Source organism: Myotis myotis, unplaced genomic scaffold, assembly GCF_014108235.1.
Source record: "Myotis myotis isolate mMyoMyo1 unplaced genomic scaffold, mMyoMyo1.p scaffold_m19_p_9, whole genome shotgun sequence".
NCBI lineage: Eukaryota > Metazoa > Chordata > Mammalia > Chiroptera > Vespertilionidae > Myotis > Myotis myotis.
This window is the reverse complement of record NW_023416401.1, coordinates 56,657,037-56,676,952: the sequence shown is the minus strand read 5'-3', so window position 1 is coordinate 56,676,952 and position 19,916 is coordinate 56,657,037. Positions and strand designations below refer to the sequence as shown.

General features: G+C 42.5%; 1 protein-coding gene across 7 annotated transcripts in view; it reads right to left on the bottom strand.

Annotated features, from left to right (window-relative positions):
- Nucleotides 1-1,649: 1,649 nt before the first annotated feature.
- LOC118663731 (BLCAP apoptosis inducing factor) overlaps nucleotides 1,650-19,916 on the bottom strand; it is a 30,682-nt gene continuing 12,415 nt past the window's right edge. Inside the window, exons 3-5 of one of the 7 annotated variants that reach the window (XR_004970127.1) lie at nucleotides 8,631-8,795; nucleotides 7,297-7,579; nucleotides 1,650-1,805 (exon numbers count right to left, since the gene is read on the bottom strand). The gene's annotated coding sequence lies outside the window, so the exon portion shown is untranslated. The other 6 variants (XR_004970128.1, XR_004970126.1, XR_004970125.1 and 3 more) reach the window with 6 other exon arrangements.

Sequence of the window (19,916 nt, the reverse complement as noted above, 5' to 3'; positions counted from 1 at the left end):
GCTCTATCCACTGAGCCAAACCGGGTAGGACTATACACCCTCATCTTGTAGTTGAGCCTTGATTGCTGTTGGCAAGTCCATGGGAGGGATTTACCCCCACGCCAATCAGATGCAAGGACTGGCTGTGATCGTTGACCATGGAGGATCAGCTGTGCAGGGGTCCACCTCACAGAGGACTTACTTCAGCAGGGCTCTGGTGCCTGCTGAGTCAGTCAAACAGAGTCTTTGCATCAGATGACTACAGTCATGATAATGCTATATAACAAACCACCACACATCTTGAGTGTGTCTCTTGTGGAGATGGTTGTGTGGTACTTCAATGTGTCTGAAGCTGTCTACTGGGTGTGCTGGCTCTGGGGCCTCCCAGAAGGTGCAGGCTAAAGTCAACCACTATCGTGTTCTGCTCTGGGGCATCTTGAATGAGCTCCAGGGTGATCTGCAGATGGCTGCCACTTGTGTTGGGCTTGAAGGTGCCCAGGTAAGGCCACACTGTGAACCAAGGCCGGCTGCTGCTAGTGCCAGGCCTGGGGCCACTTAACAAGAGGTATGGGGCAATCTGAGGCCAGCTGTTGCTTAAAAGATTTTAGGAGAGTCTGAAATATGAGCCAAAATAGGCCATTCATATGGAAAAGCCACTGAAAACAGTTTGGGTGGATCTCCAAGTAGGTTGGGGCAAGGAATCACCAGGGTGGGGCAAACAGTGTGAGCCAGGTTGATGGAGTCTCAGATATAGTGCCCACCTTCCAGCTGTGTGTGTGTGTGGCAGGGGGTGTCTCAGAAAAAGGAACAATGGCTTCTACCAGTCTGGCATAAAGTTGCCCCTCCAGCTGTTGCCCTGATGCCAGACAATTCAGTTCCTCCCTATATATCCTTGGGGCTTTTTGAGCTGCTGCCCCATCACTGGAGATCAGAGGAAGTGAGTCTGAGTAAGTCCATGCATGGACCCTTAAGAGGAACTGCCTGGGACTCCAGCAGCCTTCACAATCCCCCTGGTTTTTATAACCAAGTTATGGGGACTTCTCTTCCTGGCACTGGAACCCTGGGCTGGGGGCCTAGTGTGGGACTAGGACCCATCACTTCTCAGTGGAGACCTCTCCAGCCTAGATAATTCTACCAATTTTTATCTGCCCATTCCATGTCTCTGCCTCTCCTACCAGTCTTGATATGGTTTCTTTTTGTTTGTTAATCGTCACCTGAGAATATTTTTTCATTGATTTTTAGAGTGCATGGAAGAGAGACAGAGAAACATCTTTGTGACAGAGACACATTGATTGGTTGCCTATGCTCCAACACTGGCCAGGGTTATGGTTTCTTCTTTAAATCCCTAAATTGTAGAACTTCCATTCAGCTAGATTATAGGAAGTTCTGAATGAAGAAGCTTAGTTATAATTTTGATATGGTTGTGGGAAGATACGGGTATGGCATTTACCTATGCCACCATCTTGACAGGAAGCCTCATACATATAGTTTTTAAAAATCCAAGAGGATAGAAGAAGTTTGATGAGGACTAGCCATCTATGCCTTCTCCCCACCCCGAAACTGTCACCCCAGAGTTCCTGAGGTCACCTCCCCAGCTCTAAAAAGATCTTAGATTCCTTGTATTAGATGGAATGCTTTTACTAGCATTTAACAGAACACTTCAGAGTGGCTTAAGCAGTAAGAATGTTTATTTATTTCAAAGAATGATAAGTCCAGAAGTCAGTGGTTTCAGGTGCCTAGGCTCTGGGTCAGCAGAGAGCTGCATCTCCGGGCCTTCCCCTCCTGGTCACAATGTGGCTGTCAAAGCTCCAAGCGTCACGTTTCACCTAAGCAGAAAGGAAGAGGCAGGGCCAAGAAAGCTCCCAGGTTATTTCTTTAATCAGGAGGAAAGTGCTGCCTGAAGATGTCCCTTTATGAGATCCTAGTCAAAATTGGGTCACAAGAGTTCTCTGAACAGCATCTGCTATACCCTCTATCTAGTTCCTAAGATCCACTGATGTCCCTCCCACATGGCAGATAGGCTTTAGGTCACTTGGAAACTACGTCCCTCCATTCCTGCTTCTCCCAACACAGTTTTAAAGTACCTCAACTATTTATCTGTTTAATTTTAAGACATCTTGTCTCTTCACTCCTGTTCCACTGGTGTTCACAGAGGCTCTTGCCTCCCCACTACCATTCTCATCAGCCCTCCTACCCACTCCCTACATTGGTATCTCCCAACTTCTGTATCTTTACTTTCATGTTGTAATGGGTGATAATACTGACATTCTATGCTGAAACCATAATCAAATCCAGGCAAATACAAAAATTGAATATAAATGAAAACTGGAAAGGAAAAGACAAAATTATCATTATTTGAGACAACTATTCCATCTATTTCCTGTGGGTACCTATCCATATATTTACAAGTTTTTAGAAAGTTTAGAAAAGTGCACACTGAGCCCATTACAGTGGCTACCTCTCGGGAGAAAGAAGGAAATGGGGCGGCAGTGGGTGGCCAAAAGGGACTTGAGCTTCATCTGCAATGTTCTAGTTTTTAAAAAGGAGAATATATTCATGTTTCACTGGTATCATTAAACTTTAATTTGAAAAAATTCCCATTCATTTTCAGCCAATTATGCCAGCTCTGTGTGTCTGGCAGTGCTGGCATGTTTGTGCCCAGGGAGAAAGAACATTTACTTTGTGTGTGTATATGAATGAAATACAGTAATTAGTAAGTAGATTTAGAAAAATGTAACAAGCAAAAGCAAAACAAGAAAGGGGGTGAGAAGAGAACTCCTTCACAATCACAATACAAACTAGAGGAACAAACCCATTAGGAAACTGATAGCTTCTTTATGGAGAAAACTGTAATATGTGGCTGAAAGACACACTAGATGATCAGAATAAATGTAGGGCTCCACGGTATTCATAAGTTGAAAGGCTCAGTATTGTATTGATTCAATTTTCCCCAAATTGATCTTTAAATTCACAGAACTTGACAGGCAAGTTTTAAAATTCATGTGGAGGACTTAATGTGCAGTAATAGTTAGATTAGATCATTGGAAAGGAAGCACAATGAAATGGAGCATTTTATTTAATGATACCAAAATGGTATAAAGTTATAGCAAATAAAATATTCTGGTACAGACAGGAATATATAAACCGATGAAACAGAACAGGGGCCTCAGACCTCCCTAGCACTTCAGCTCAATGGAGAAAGAACGTACTAGTCAATCTACTGTGCTGCAATTATCAGCTCTATGTTTGGAGAAAGGTTAGATCATATCTTATTTCAATCATAAAATATATTGCAGATGCATTAAAGACCTAAATAAAAACAAAATTATCAGAAAAGAATACAGAATATATTTAAGCCTTAGGAGTAAAAAAGACCTACAATAGGATATATAAATAAAGGGAATGGAGGAAAAGATTGCTACATTTGATTATGTCAAAATTGATAACTTGTCTAACAAAAGATCCTACAGAGTTAAATAAAAAAAAACAACAACAGATAATTAAGAAAGAGAAAATACAAAAGTCATACACATATTAAAATCTCACTAGCAAACAGGTATTATACATTTTTTAAATGATTCAATTTTTCATCTATCAGATTGGCAAATATTTAAAACAACTGCTTATGGTATGGAGATTAGAGCCTTCTCATACCCTCTGGCTGGAAATTTAAATGGTACATAAATTAAGGAGGATACTTTAGTAATATTTGTTAAAACTAAAAATGTGGAAAGCATGAGACCCCAAATTCCATTTCTGAATCACTAGCCTAGAAAAACAGTGGAGGCATGTGCAGGCGGTTTTCCTACAGTGCTGCTTATAGAAAAGGAAGCAACTTAATGTCTGTAGATCTTGGGGAAGAGGAAATGAGGTACATTCATGGGAATAAATACAATGCAGCTAATAAAGGATTGGGCAAGAGCCATTTGTATCAATATGAGTATATCTTAAAATAAAAAAATAAGTGAAAAATGCAGCTCACTCTAAAGTCCCAATAAAGTGGGATGATTCATTCAAAATACCTACATTAATACTATGGAAGGAGACAAAACTGTGGACAGGGTGGGAAACTCAGACTTCAGGGAATGGCTAAAGGCAACTTTAGCTATATTCACATTGTTCTACTTTTAATAAGGAGAATGCATTCACCCTTTACTTGTTTGATTAAAGTATAATTGGAAAAGATTCTAATTTGTTTTCAGCCAACTCCACCGGCTCTCTGTTTGGCTGTGCCTGAATGTTTGTGCTCAGAGAGAGAACGTTTACTTTGTGTGCATGTCTGCAAATCAGGTACAGGGATTATTAGCAAATGGGTTGCAATGGAATATGAAGGAACAAGGACCAGACAAATAAGGGGAGAGGGAGACCTATTCTCAGTTGACAGCAAAACCTATAATAACCCTAGAAACACATTTATCAGGAAATGCACAAGACTTTGACCACAGAAAATCACAAAACATCCCTGAGAGATAAAAACGCTGACTGGAACTGAGAAATATAGCAATGTGCATTGGTAGGGAGACTCAGTATGACAAAGATGCCAATTTTCTTCAAAGTTATCCATAAACTCAATGTAATCCCAATTAAAACCCTAGCAGAAATTTTTCTCCAACTTGACAGGCTGATTTTAAAATTCATGCAGCGGGACAAACATGCAAGGATGACCAAAGCAATTTAGCAAAAACAACAAAGAGGGTGGGATTTGTCTCGCCTGTTAGCAGAGCATATTATCAAGCTCGGGAGTAGACAAATAGATTAGTGGACCAGAAAGAGCTCTGACATAGACCCGCATTGGCATTTAGTGTCAGGCAAAAGTAGCAATTTGAAATCACAGAAATGATGGATTATACAATAAGTGACATTGAAAAAAATTGGTTATCAATTTTGATATTTATGAAAATTAAACACCAATATCACATTAAAAATAAGCTTCATATACAGTAAAGTCTTAAATGTGAAAACTGTAAAATAATGCCAAATATAAATACAAGAAAGAGAACTATGTAAGCTTTAGAAAAAAATATAGAAAAAATGGTTGTGATCTTAGTTAACAGAAGGCCTTTTTAAGGCAAGACTCTACATTTGACATAAAAATTAAAAGTTCTATTATAAAGGATACCGTTCAGTTAAAAGACAAGGTTCAGAATAGTAGAGAATTATGTTCAATGCATAGAGTGGACAGGGAATGAGTATTAAGGAAATATAAAGAATTCCCATAAATCAATAAAAGAAGATAACTCAGAAAAAATATGGACAAAGGATATGCACAGATGATCCCAACAGGGGGAAATATAAATGGCCAGAAACCTGTGAGGACAACACATAATGACCAGTCACTTAGGAAAATATAAATTAAACCAAGAAGAAAGCATTTTTTTTTTTTTTTTTACCCATTTGAGCTATAAACCTTAAAAGCTGGCCATGATCTGGAAAAAATATGAATTTACAGTTACTTGTGGAAGGAGTTTTAATTGGCACAGCCACTTCAGAAGCCAACCTGGGCCATGTCTAATAAAACTAAAACAGTGGACAACAGAGAGGCCAGATTTCACTCTCAGTACCTATCTCATAGAAACATTTCAAGAGGCTGTTCCCAGCAGCATTCTTCATAATAGGGGGAAAACCCCTCAGGGTCTGTGCATGCTAATAAAGGGAACACAGGGTACAGCCATGTGAAGGGGTACTAACAGTTATTATAAGGCGGGAATAAGAGCTGCTATATCACTAACATTGTAGATCTCAAAAATATAAGACTGAATGAAAAAATGCAGGATATAGTACAATACCTATGATGTGGTATTATTTATTTGAAATGCCTCCATCAGTACTGTGTGGAGGGTGATACATAAAACTGAACCAGCAGCCACCTCTGTGGAAGGGGAAGGAACCAGGATCTCAGGTGGCCAAAAGAAACTTTAGCTATATTCATATTGTTCTACTTTTAATAAGGTGAATGCATTCACCCTTTACTTGTTTGATTAAAGTATAATTGGAAAAGATTCTAATTTGTTTTCAGCCAACTCCACCGGCTCTCTGTTTGGCTGTGCCTGAATGTTTGTGCTCAGAGAGAGAACGTTTACTTTGTGTGCATGTCTGCAAATCAGGTACAGGGATTATTAGCAAATGGGTTGCAATGGAATATGAAGGAACAAGGACCAGACAAATAAGGGGAGAGGGAGACCTATTCTCAGTTGACAGCAAAACCTATAATAATCCTAGAAACACATTTATCAGGAAATGCACAAGACTTTGACCACAGAAAATCACAAAACATCCCTGAGAGATAAAAACGCTGACTGGAACTGAGAAATATAGCAATGTGCATTGGTAGGGAGACTCAGTATGACAAAGATGCCAATTTTCTTCAAAGTTATCCATAAACTCAATGTAATCCCAATTAAAACCCTAGCAGAAATTTTTCTCCAACTTGACAGGCTGATTTTAAAATTCATGCAGCGGGACAAACATGCAAGGATGACCAAAGCAATTTAGCAAAAACAACAAAGAGGGTGGGATTTGTCTCGCCTGTTAGCAGAGCATATTATCAAGCTCGGGAGTAGACAAATAGATTAGTGGACCAGAAAGAGCTCTGACATAGACCCGCATTGGCATTTAGTGTCAGGCAAAGGTAGCAATTTTAAACCAGTGGATAAATAATATATTATTCCATAAGTGGTGTTGGAACAATTATTTATCTTTAGAGAGGTGGGGAGGGATTAAAGTTAGATCCTAAGATTCATGTGTATAGAGTTTATTTTATATATAGAATAAAGGCTTAAATATATACATGTATGCAAACTATAAATTTTAGAGAAGAAAACACAGAAATGTTTTTGAACTTGATATAGGGAAGGCTTTCTTAAATAAGACTGTAAATTTATCAGTTTTTTATCTATTAAAACGTAAAATTTCTCTAAGATAAAAGATACAATTAAATTACAAGAATCAATGTAAGAAAACATTTATAACATACATAACAAGGTATTAGTATTCAAAATGCATAAAGAACTCCTAAAAATCAATAGCACAAAGACCAAAAAATCTTTAAAAAGTAGGTAAAGGGTATGGACAAGCAATCCAGAGGAGGAAATATAAATAGATAGTAAGCACATGAAGATTTCAGCCTTGCAGGTATATTCAGAAAATGCAAACTAAAGCAAGATATTATTTTTCACTCATCAGACTGGTTAAAAATGTAGAATTTGGAGATGGCCTGGGTAAACGGACACTCTCACACATTGCTAGCAGGAAATTCCATTACTATGGCACTTTGAAGAACATTTTAGCAGTCTCTAGTAGAATTTAAGATGTGTATACCTATGACATATCAATTCCTCTTCTAAGTATTTTTCAGAGAAACACTTGAATGTATGCAAACAGGCAATGTCCAAGGAAGCGCTTAATGGCTTCGTCTTAATGTAGTGACACTGGGAACATTTTAAAAGTCAATCCGTAGGAAGCAAGGAAGTCAAACGTGGTGTATCGGTTATGGCCGCCGGTTGCCAGCTGCAAGGAGCACTGTACTGTTTGGCAGGCTATACCAGGGTCCCGTAGGGTGCACTAAGCTGAGAGCAACACCTCCAGCGTGTACACACCATGTCTGTGCAAACAAACACATACACAAAGAGAATAAAAGATGTGTTTCAATGGGCAGAGGAAAACATTTTGGGTAAACAGCAAAAGCCTAAGAACAACTACCTCTGAATGGGGGGAGGGGCCTGAGGAGGTGGTGTGGGAGGTCAGAAGAAACCTCTTTATCTGTAAGGCTCTAATTTTATGTATAAGAAAATATATTCATGTATTACTTGTATAATTAAAATTTAATTCACAAGTTCTAATTCATTTCCAGCCAATTAGCTCTACTTTACATGTGTACTGTGTTCTCATTTGTGTGCCCAGGGACAAAGTACATTTATTTTGTGCCTGTGAATAAAGCATCATGATTAATAAACTGATTAAAACTTGGAAAACAAAAAGAAAAAGAACCTTTTTCCACTCACAGAAGCCACAAAATTGATAAGGTGGGTACACAGGCATAAATCTATTAAGAAATGTGACAAAAGCGACCAACCATTATTAAAAGTCATTAAAAACCAAACCAAACAAGTAAGACTGATTAAATGGAGACAGATACCATGTTTATAGATGGGAAGAACTGATATCCTGAAGATGTTATTTCTCCCTTCAATGCAATCCCACTCAAAATTCCACCAGGAGGTTTTTTTTTCATGGTAATCTGACAAGCTGATTCTAAAATGTATGTGAAAAAGTAAATGTGTAATATGACCAAGGTTAATTTATAAAAGAATAAAGAGCCAGGAAGAGAGAGGTATTTACCATATTGGGTAGCAAGATAAAGCTATGCTCATTAAAATCTGGTATTGGCCTAGTAGTAGACAAATAGATCCACAGATCTGAATAGAGTCTAGACATAGGGAACTGGGAGAAAAAATGGGGTGGGGACAATAAATAGTGCTTACTGGTTATCCATTTGGAAAAAGACCAAGTTAGACCTCTGTGTCACATCATACAAGGAAATACATTTCAGATGGATTAAGGACTTAAACATTTTATTAAAATTTAGGAATTTTAGATGCAAATATAGAATATATCATTCACATGATGGGGAAGCTTCTTAACAAGAGCACAACCTGCTCCGATGCCAGTTCTGCAGATTCCGGCACTGTAGTTTGAAAGGATGCTTTAATATCTGGTAGGTCTCCAGTCGGACTGTACTTCCAACCTCCTGCAAGTGCCTGTGGAATATCTCCATCTGGACCCGGCAGGTCTCTCTTCCTCTTGAGCTCAACCTGGTCCTGGGAAGAGGGATTGTGATACTGGTTGGACTGAGTGCTGAACCCAGCTCCTGCCACTTAAGCTGCATGTCAGCAAGGCACTTCCTTCTCTGGTTTCCGTTTCCTCTATGAAATGGGGCAATGCTGTGTCTTGTGGGGGGATGTGAAGTTCATATGAGATGGGGAGTGTAAACAGAACACAGAAGTGGCAGAGATTACAAGGATGAGAGAAGCCAACTCTACTTTTTCTCCACTCACCCACCCAAGCCCCTGCCACCCATGACTTATTATCCCAATTCTTTCTTCTTTACTGCATTCTGAAGAATTGTCACACATTCTTTTTGGTCAAAAGTTTTAATGTTGACTTCAGATATTTGATTCCAGGGCAGAAAATACCGATTCAGCACCCAAAGTGCTTACTGCTTGTTGCTAGGTGCTGAGAAACACAAAAAATAGTTAAGACCTGATTCCAGCCATGAGGCAGGAGAAAACTGGTGCTAATTAGCACTGTAGTAAGTACACAGGTCAGAGAAAAGCTCCCAAAAGAATATGAAGATCGAATTACTCTCTAAAAGGTAAATAATTTAATTTTGCCCCTTCCAGTCAAATACACATTATTGCCCTAAACTAACTTATCCACCTCAACACTTGATCCCAGTCCTTTGGGAGCTCATTTCACTAATTGTCTCCATCCATAATCTCTTTGTCGCTCGGGCTCACATCCCTCAGAATATTCATATACCAGCGCTGTTCTTTCCTGTAAGATTAAAATTAAAAAGTCCTAGCCCTGGCTAGATGGCTCAGTTGGTTGGAGCGTCATCCCATAAACCAAAAGGGTGCAGGTTTGATTCCTGGTCAAGGCACATAACCAAGTTGTGGGTTCAATCCCAGTTGGGGCGAGTATGGGAGGCAACCAATGGATGTTTCTCTCATATTAATGTTCCTCTCTCTCCCTCTCTCTCTCTACCTCTCTCTTAAAACCAACAGAAACATATCTTCAGGTGAGGATTTAACAATAATAATAAAAAATAAAATAAAAAAACATATCCTCGGGTGAAGATTAAAAAATAAAAAGCCCTAGACTTTGCTCCTTCCTCTTTATTCTCCTTAGTCAATACTTCTCCCAAGCTGCCTCTGGTAAAGGTCCCCAGAGGTCTCTCATAGGCGCTGGGAGGTGCCAATCAGCACCACCACCAGGCTGTCCAATTCCAGGGGCATCATGTTGATTGTGCAGTTGCACATTGGAGGGGCTCACCAATCAGCCCTTGTCCCGTGACCTCTCTGCACATACCCTCTGCTGTCCATTTCAGCTTTCTACTGAAAGACCACTCTGGCCCTTTCTTTTTAGTAACCTAGGAAGGTGTTTTTTTCTTCCTTTTATAGTCCCCAAATGTTGGTGCTTCCTGGGCTAGGTTCTGGCTTCTTCCTCAGCAGTCCTCACAGCCCCAGAATGCTCCAGAAACCTGACATCACTTCAGTTCACATTTCCACCCAGGATTCCTCAGGAGCTCTGAACCAGTCTCTGCAATTTCTCACTCTGTACTCCGCATCTATGCATTCAGCCACTTCCCTCCCTACCTCCGTTTGGATGAGTCTCAGCTGTCTACCACCCTGGGGTAGACTTGGGGGCTGCCTCATAGACACAGTCCCTTTCTAGGGCTCCCCAGTTCTGAGAATGGCACTGCCACCTCACCAGTAAGGCACACCAGAAACTCAGGGGTCACCCTGAATACCTCCTCCTCTCCCTGTCCCTCTTCAATCCATCCAGCACCAAGATTAACCAGAATATGTTGACTGTCCAGATCCTGGCCACTACAATGACATAAGCTTCTTAACTGGTCTCCAACTCTATGCTGCCCTAATGACTTCTCCATAGAACAGCCAGTCTCAGGTTATAGTGATATACTAGGGTAGGTCTCAACCCAGCTTTCCTTATGTATATCTCCATATCTCTGTACAGCTAGCACTGCCTGCCTCTCTGGTTTCACCTCACCCCCGTTTGCACAGGCTGTTCCGTCTGCCCAGAGTGCTTTCCTCCAATTTGCTCTGTCCCATTAACTCCTTCCCCTTCTTAACAAACTGGTTCAAGTGTCACCTCCTCAGGGGAGCCTCCTGGAGTCAGCCTAGGGCAGGTCCCCTATTGTATACCTCCAGCACTTAGTGTCTTTCCTTCAGAGTGCCTATCGATGTTGGAAATGGTACGTTTATGTGATTATCTGATGCATGTGTTTCTCCCCTAAACCAAAAAAGCTTCATGAGAACAGGGATTCTGTCTACTTTAATTCATTTACCCAAGTATCCATAGTGTTAGGCACACAATAGGTGCTAAGTTAGACAATACAGAATGAATAAACTTTTGGTCACTAAAGAATGCATATCACTTGTGGGAGTTGATGTCTGCCTCCTATGCTCAACCTCCCACCCCATCCCTCACATCATGAAGTCTTTCTTCCAGACTCTTCAAAGGACTCTTGGTGGTGGATTCACCTCCCCCTAATATCTCAACATTATTCCAGCCTATGCCCGATCACTCCCCCAAAATGCTCTTATTTAGGTCACCAAAAGTTTATTAATTATCAAATCCAAAGTAGAAAATTCTGTCTTATTGGAATTCTCTGCTCTGCTGCATTTGACAGTGTTGATTACTTTCTTCTTGAAACTCTTCACTACCTTGGTCGCCATGGCAACCCACTCTCCTAGTTGTTTGCCACATCTTTCTCCTTAGTTGCCTGCCCACACTTTGACTGGTTCTTCAAATGTCACTGTAAATCAGGATTCTGCCCAGGGCCCTATCCCATTCTCTCTCTGGTGATCTCACTCATTCTCAGGGTTCCCATTACTCTTTGAGTGGGCATGGCTCTAGGCTGGAAATTCTGGTCAAATCTCTTCCTGAGCTCCAGATGTGGATCCAAGAGCCTGCTGGGTGTGACCCAAACCACTTGGCTGTATCTAAGTCCACTGTCTTGCCCCTCAAACTGGCTCCCCATGCTGCCTGTGTTCCCCATCTCAGGGGCCTCCCCACCATTCACTCTGTCACCCATCCAAGTCATCCTTGTCATTACCCTCTCTCATATCCTAATGGCTAATCATTCACCAATTATTTCTGTTTTTTAACTACTACAAATTTCTGACCTATTTCTCTCCATCTCCACTGGTCTAGTTCAGGCCTCTCACTCTCCTATCTGGACTCTGCTCCTCTCTGCCTCTGGGCTAGTTCTTATAATGGATGTCTGGGGATTTGGGCTTTCTAGTATCCCTTATTCTTCCCTAATGCCTCTTGTAACACTTTAGGGAAATTTCCTGTTCCCTGTTTTATGTGGCTGTGCTGGGATGAGACTGATCACACACAGAAGCAACAGAGGCTCTTCCTCCAAGTTATGCCTCTCATTATCCAGGTCCTCAGGGGGTGGCATGAGGCCTGAGCTCAGCCAGTTAGACCAAGGCTCTCTCCTGATTTTGAGTTCTGTCCAAATATGACAGAAATAGAATTATTTGATGTCTAAGACAGCAGTCACCAACTGGTGGTCCGCGAGGTCTGAAAAGTTGGCGACCACTGGTTTAAGGAGACACCACCAGGTACCCTGAATGTAGCATTTAAGATTGTGCCCCAATCCTCTTCTACTTCATTGCCCATCATTCTCTTCCTCTAATCTGCCTCTCTGGGCCTCAGCTTCCTAACCTGGGAGATGGGGCTAATGGTAACCCACTTGGTGTGGGAGGATGGGGTTAGGATGATCAGATGAGATAATGGTCATGACCCCACCATGTAAACTACTAGTATAAAGAGCTATGTCCACACTGGAGTGCAGAATATATTTCCTGAAGTCCAGATAGCCTTACATCCAGACAGCCTCAACCTTGACTTTTCCTTCCCCCTTGTTCATTGTTTCCCTGGGAATTGTTACAAAATCTCTGTGGTAAAAAAATTCTGAACCACTATTTCAAACATTTGATTTCAAGCAGAAAGTAATTATCCTGCCTCTACCTAGCTCGCTGCCTGTTGCTAGGTGCCGAAAGGTACAAAGAATGAATAAGACATGGCCCTGGACACCAGGCAGGATAAAACTACTGCTAATTAGAGCTGTAGTTAAGTACCCAGAGGGCAGAGAAAAAGCCTCCAGAAGAACATAGAGATCAGGTGACTTGTAAAATGTACCTGAATCAATTTTGTTCATTTCCACCAACACAACTAATCCCTTCACTTCTGCACTTAATCCCAGCGCTCTAGGGCTCCTTTCATTACCTATTCTTGCTCTTCAAATTTGGGCTTACAGAGCCCTCCTCCCTTCAAATGTCAGTGTGTAAGAAAAAGCACCTTTTCTGACCCCACTGTCCCCTCAAAGTCCCCCCTTTTCCCTTCTGCTTTCTTAGCCATACCATCCCCCACTCAGGTGGGCTTCTGACCCCTCCCTCAAAGTTGTTGTGGCAAAGATTCCCAAAGACCAGATCCAGGAGATGCCCTCGCTTCCCCGACTCTGTGCATCTGGCCCACCAGTGGCCACCCTGACCTCTGAAAATTCTTTTTCCTGGGCTTCTAGTATGCCCACTTTTTGGTCTTCTCCTCTGGCCCTTTCTGCTCAGTCTCCTTAGCAGTATCCTCTTTCTGCATCCATCCCTAAAATGCCAGTTACAGCTTGGAGTCTGGCCCTACTCCACAAACTGCACCTTCTCCTTTAAGCTCATCCTTAATTCTCCATCCATCCCCCTTGGGAGATGCCCACACTTCCTTTGTGAGCTCCAAACTGGCATGTATACTTCCAGCTTGACAACAGCCCTAGTCACTGTCACCAGTGAACGTTTTCCCTCCTTACCCCCATGTCCTTTGATCTTGCCTCTGATTTATGCAGACAGGAAAACTTTAGGTGACAGCACTTTCACTCTCTCTTCTATTGTGTCTATCCTTATTTCCTCTTAATGCAGCTCAGAAATTCTCCTTCACTCAAATCATAACTAGCAACTTCTCCCCAGTTATCCCAAACTCCCCAGGACAGGTGGCCATGCTGCCTGGCTTTCCCTCCCCTTTCACTCTCATTTTCCTCTGCCACCTCATGTTCCAGTGAGGATTTAGCAACACCCCCCCCCCCCCCATCCCTAGCCCCCAATTGCTCCATCTGGTGGGCTCTCAGTCCTTATCTAACTGGCTTTTCTCTTTTGTCTTCATATTATTCTTTCCTGGAATAGCTCCACATCCCTGGGTTTCCATGTTACACAGGCTCTAGGTGCTTTTCCATCTCTGACTTCCTTTTTTGCCTCTGTGGGTTTTTCTTTCTTTCTATCCACCCCTTAAATGGGAAGAGGTTCTCTGTCCAGACCCCCTTTCTCTTCTCAGCTGCTGAATTCTCTTAGGACCACCTCACCAAAGCCCATGGCTATAATCACTCTTAGTCACAACCTAAATCTTTTGTTCAAATTTCCTGCTGGATCCAAACTCTCTACCTACATCCACTTGGATGCCCACCTTTTACTCAACTTGTCCAAAATTGGCTCACGAATCTTCCTCCAGCCACACTCCAAAGCCTGTTTTTTTTCCTGGGTATTCTCCCAGTCACCCAAGATAGAAACAGAGAAGGCATCCTTGGTCAGCAGGTTCTTCTATTTTTATCTTCTCACCATCCTCTTGGCTTCCACCCTAATTCAGGTCTTGCCTTCTCTACCTGGATCAAAGCAATCATTTTCTCATTGGCCTTTGAATCCCCAAATGTCTTCAAGCAACCAGAATAATTACGCTAAAACAGAAATCTTCCGACAGCACCTGCCTGCTCAAAACGCTTCAGTGGTTCCATTGTCAAAAGGAAAAAGACAAAACTCTTCAATTAGACAAACTTGACACTGTGATGAAGACAAACCTTCTTCATCCCTGCCTCTTATTTCATGTTTTGGCAATCCTGAACTGTCTACAAATTCATCCATGATGCTTCTCACTTCTGTCTCTGCACTATACCTGAAAACTACTTATCCAGGCACCTCTCTAGGAACACCCCTGGATGCTCCCATAAAACTTCACACAAACTTCATGCTTTGCCCATGTCCTGTATCTCTGGCCATCTTCTTACGACACATAGTAATTTTAGTATCTGTCTGTATCTTTCTTACCTCTTTGACTGCATGCCCAAGAGCGGGCACTACATCTTATTTATCTTCATATATATATTTATCTTCATATATAGTTATTAATGCTCACCTGAGGATATTTTTCCCATTGACTTTTAGAGAGTACAAGGGAGGGGGGGAGGAGGGGAAAGGAGCTGCGTGTATGCGCGCGCGTGAAAGAGAGGGGGGGGGGACATCATTGTCTCCCATTTGCACCCCAACTGAGATCGAGAATTGAATCTGTAACTCAGGTACATGCCCTTGACCCTCTGGTGTGCAGGCTAACACTAACCACTGAGCCACGCTGGCCAGGGCATTATCATCATATTTTAATACTTAGCACTATGACTAAGTAATAGTGCCCATTCCATTGTATCCTCATCAACATTGTGTATTCTTAAACTTTTTCCCCCTAATTTGTTGGTAGAAAACTTATTGTTTTTCATTGTTGATCTTCAGTTATTAATAAAATTATTTTTCAAAAAATTTTTAGTCAATTCGATTTCCGCTTCTGTAGACTGTTTAGATGAACTACATACTTATTAGTTGTGTTTTTACTGTTAAGGTTTTGCATTTGTCCTCTTATACATTATGGATCTGCAAATAGTTCACCCACTCTGCTTTTTGGTTCTGTTGGTGATATTGTTTGACATTGTAAATATTTAGTTTTGATGTAGTCAAATTGGTTTGTCACTGCTTTCTTGATATCATTTTGTTGCTTTTTAGCTTAGTGGACACTCCCTATTCAAATACTTGTTAAATATCCACTTCCTTTCCTCCCTGGTTTTTAATGGAAACATAGCTCTTCACTGACCTTTTAAAAGAGCTTTTGAATTTGGGTGTGGGTTCTCAGATGATGTTGAAAATAAATTATTATTTTTATTTCAATAGCCAGAGCCCCAATTTTGGACAAGTCTTCCCCCATGGCTCTGATTCTGAACTAAACTATTCCTGGCTGATTATGGAGTCAGGGCCACAGCCTTCTCAGAGAACTTGCCACCTGGACAGGGAACTGGAAAGCTTTGGGAAAGTATGCTTTCAGGCAGTGACAATGAATACAGGGAGGCATTTCTGGAAGCCCTACCAAGACAGTGTATAGAAAGATGGTTCAACTACTTTGCTGATATGAATGGCTGAATCTAGTTGGTACTGATCAGTCCTGGAGGATTCTGTTTCTGCAAGGAAACATTACTCAGGGATCATAAGAGGGGGAGATCCCAATCCCACCCCTCACCTGCATCAACCTACCTGTACAGACTCTGCCAGGACATTTTACCATCAGTAGAAAAACATCTCAGCCAGTTCCTGCCAAATTCATCTTCAAGAGTTCTGCAGCCACCACCATGACTTCTCCATGCTCCAAGATCCTGGGGTCATCATGTCCCCTGCCCAATTACTGCCCTAGGCACCAGGGCATCTGAGGGAGATGCTAGAGCTAGAAAGGAACTCAAGGATTATCTAGTCCAACCATCTCATTTTATAAATGGGGAAACAGATCCAGTGAGGGGAGGTGTCTCACAGCTACTTGCTGCCACAGGAGGATGCCAAATTGTGGAGCCCTTTTTTAAAAAATTGATTTAAAAAAAAAATTATCTTTAGTGATGAAACTATTACAGATGTCCCCCATTTCCCCTCCTCCCCCATTGCCTACTTCCACCTGGTTCTTCCACCCCCTCCCCCCGCCCAAGGCCTTCACCACACAACTGTCTGTGTCCATGGATTATGCATATAAATTCTTTGGTTAATCTCTGCCTACCCCCTCCCCACTGCCCCCTTCCATCTGAGATCGTCAGTCTGCTCACATCTTTTTGTGAGACATTCATGTTTGTGCTATCTATGTGTAAAATATAAGTCTGGAGGCTAGAAAATATTGTCATTTCAGAGTTGCCAAGAGGAGATTTGGGAGGCAAACTCAATTTCATCATTTCCTGGGAAGACTAGGCCAATTAATTCCTTAGGGAGTCTAGAGATCGATTGATTGGGCCATCTATCCATTTACTCCCCTGACCAGACATCAGTAGGTTCCTTGCCAGGCCTGGTCAGGCAGGTACTATTTTGGTCAAGGGACAAAGACCAAGCCCCACCCTCAAGGGTTGTGCAGGGTCTTGGTGGTTAAACTAAGAAATTAGGACCACAGGCAACATGGAACCAATGAAGGGCTGTTTGTCTTCCTCCCTCAGAGACCCTTCCAAGTCAGCCTTGACTCTAAGCTAAGATTCTTGATAGTTCTGCATCCAAGAGATTTAAAGTTTATTCTTTATCACAAAAATCCTTTGATTAAACACTTGCTTGTTTTAACTCACTTTCTTTCAAGCAATATCTCTAAGACTAAAATAACAAGGGTAAAGTTCAATGATGTTTCACAGAAGATAGCTTTGGAAATAATAAAAGACTTCCTGGTCTAGCACCCTCCTTGGAGTATAGGTGGACAGAGACCTGAAGAAGAGCGAGCAAAGCACAGGAAAGTGACATGGGAAGTGGGTGAGGACCCGGCCCGGGGCCTCAGCTCCCACCCTCCACCCCTGCTCTGGGCTGCCTCTATCAGTTTGGAGGTAGGGAATTGACAGAGGGTTTCCCTTTGGAAGAAGTGATAGGATATCCAAGTGCAGACTTTTCACAAACTGCCAAACTGTCCAGGAAAAGAGGTGAGAGGCTAGAACCACTCAAAGGAATAGACTTTGGAGAAGGTTGATGTGCAACCCATATCTGTTTAAGAGCACTCAAACATATCCCTACACCGGTCCCTCATGTGGAAAAGATGGGTCAGAGCGGTTTCTCTCTAAGAGGGGGGAAATCCATGGAAGGTCTTGAGGAAGCTGGTGGCCAAGGAATACATAGTCAGGATTTTGGCCTCTCAGGAAAGAGCTATACTTTGGTATTCCTCTCCCTTTTTACGATATTGTCATTTTGGGGATTGCAGAAAATAAGGAAATTCACTCTGAGGTGCTAACATGTGATTTCTCTCCCTAACTCCACTACAGCCTGAAAGACATGGCATTGTAATCACCTGCTTAAAGGACTTGCTGCTGCCCTCCCTCTGCTGAGCTGAGCCCCTCAAGGAGGGCCTGATTTCTATTCTGCATCAGCTTCTCAGAGCTTGGCACAGGGTCTAGCCAATGCTCCTTACAAGAAGGAATGAGCGGGAAAGCTGGATGATCAGATCGCATCCAGGCCTGAGCTCAATAATGGTCAGTGGTGAGGGAGCCACAGAAGAGAAGAAATAACATTGTGAAAATTTCACCTTGAGCCAGGCTATGGTGGATGCTAGGATACCCACGCTACAAGTAAGGAAACTGAGGCTCAGGGGGGCGCAGACACAAAGGCAAAGGCATAGGGCCTAGGACTCCCAGAGGCCTCTCCTCTCAAGGTTCATCCATCCTAAACTATTTCCCAAGTTCACACCGACCCACTGAGTCCCGATAGCCCAAAGGGAGACCAAGGACTTCTGTCCGAAGCCTCTAACTGCTGCTTAGCCAGCTTCCTCCCTTCACCTTGAGCCCACTCTATAATCAGTTTTTCTCAAGATACGGAATTCTCAGAAGCCTGGTAGACCAAATTCTGCCCCTCCTCTGGCTTTCCCTCCTCTGGCTTTCAGGAAGACACTGGGAAGGGAGGGTGCTGGGCTGAGATCAGATAAGCCCCCCATAGTCAGGATCAGTTTCTATCACTTGTTGAGGAGAGCACATCTTAGTTGTTCCCTCTTCTCAGAATAGTGACTCTTTCACCCATTATGGAGGGGGTGGGGAATGAGGGATGAGCTCTCCACTGGATGCTAGCAAACTGGGTTCTAACAATCCTTCTCTGACCTCCTTTCCTGCAGCTATTCAATGGGAGTCAGCTTTCCATCATCTTTTTCTGTTGTCCTCCTTCTCTAGACTACCTTCTCCAGCCTTCTGCACCTCACCCACCATCAAGCCTTAGAGCTACTTCTCCCCAGGGCAATGACCTTCTTGACAGCCCTGCTGCTTTCATTACTCAAATGCTATCCTGTTCCCTAAGGAAAGAATCCAACCTTGAATGCTGTTCTGATTGGGTTACCCCTTATTCCCATCAGATCCTTGATTGTGATGGTTCCAGTCACCTGGAAACAAGAGTTCTTCGGACTGAGTTTTGGGATCTGCCACCACCATGGCAGTCTTAGCCCCCAACACATCCCAACACAACCCTCTAGCCTTAAATAGACTAATCTCTAAGCCAAAAGTCCTTTTGGAGTTCTGACTGTAGAGTAGCCAAGTACTGGTGGTCTTTCATCTTACTTTCAGCCCAGTCTCTTTATATGTAAGCACAGAGATGCTTGATCAAATGGTGGGAAAGAACATCACATTCATTATTTCACTGTTCAAACATTTATACTTGTTCTCAGGTGTCAGTTTGAACAGCAATCCTCCTCAGTCTACATCAGATTCCCCTCTCAGACTCCTCTTATATGGCACTTGCCACAATCTATGGTACATATATATATACAATTATCTGTCCAATGTCATTCCCTTTCCCATTGGCCTGGTTGACTCCATGGTGGCATGGACTGTCCATCTTGTCTGCTATGTGGCCCCAAGGCCTATTCCTGCATGGGATTCTGACAAGGACCTGCTGACTGAATAAAAATTCAGGCCCCCTTGGGAGATAGGATCCCAATGACTATAGAAGAGGAAGTTGTCTAGCACTGACACTAGCACTAAACAGGAGGCTAAGTAAAGTGCTCTAGGCAAGCAGATCTCCAGGGAGAGGGATGAAGTTCAGGAAGGCTTCCTGACAGAGGCATAGCTGAGCTCACATGGTACACTGACTAAAGCATAAAGCATTCACAGGCTGTCCTACAAGGGCACTGCCACCTAACTCAAATGTATCCAGGAGGACCCTAAGAGAACTTATTTCACCTATAAGGAAACTGAGGCCCAAAGCAGGACATAGACTAGTTCCTAAAGAAGCCCAGACCTAAGCCTCTTGGGGTCTTGCAATTACTATGTCACACTAGGAGCTCAGAGACCAGCAGAATTGCAGAGCATGTTCCTGCTCTTTTCCAGAAGTATCTACTTTACACTTGACTGAAAA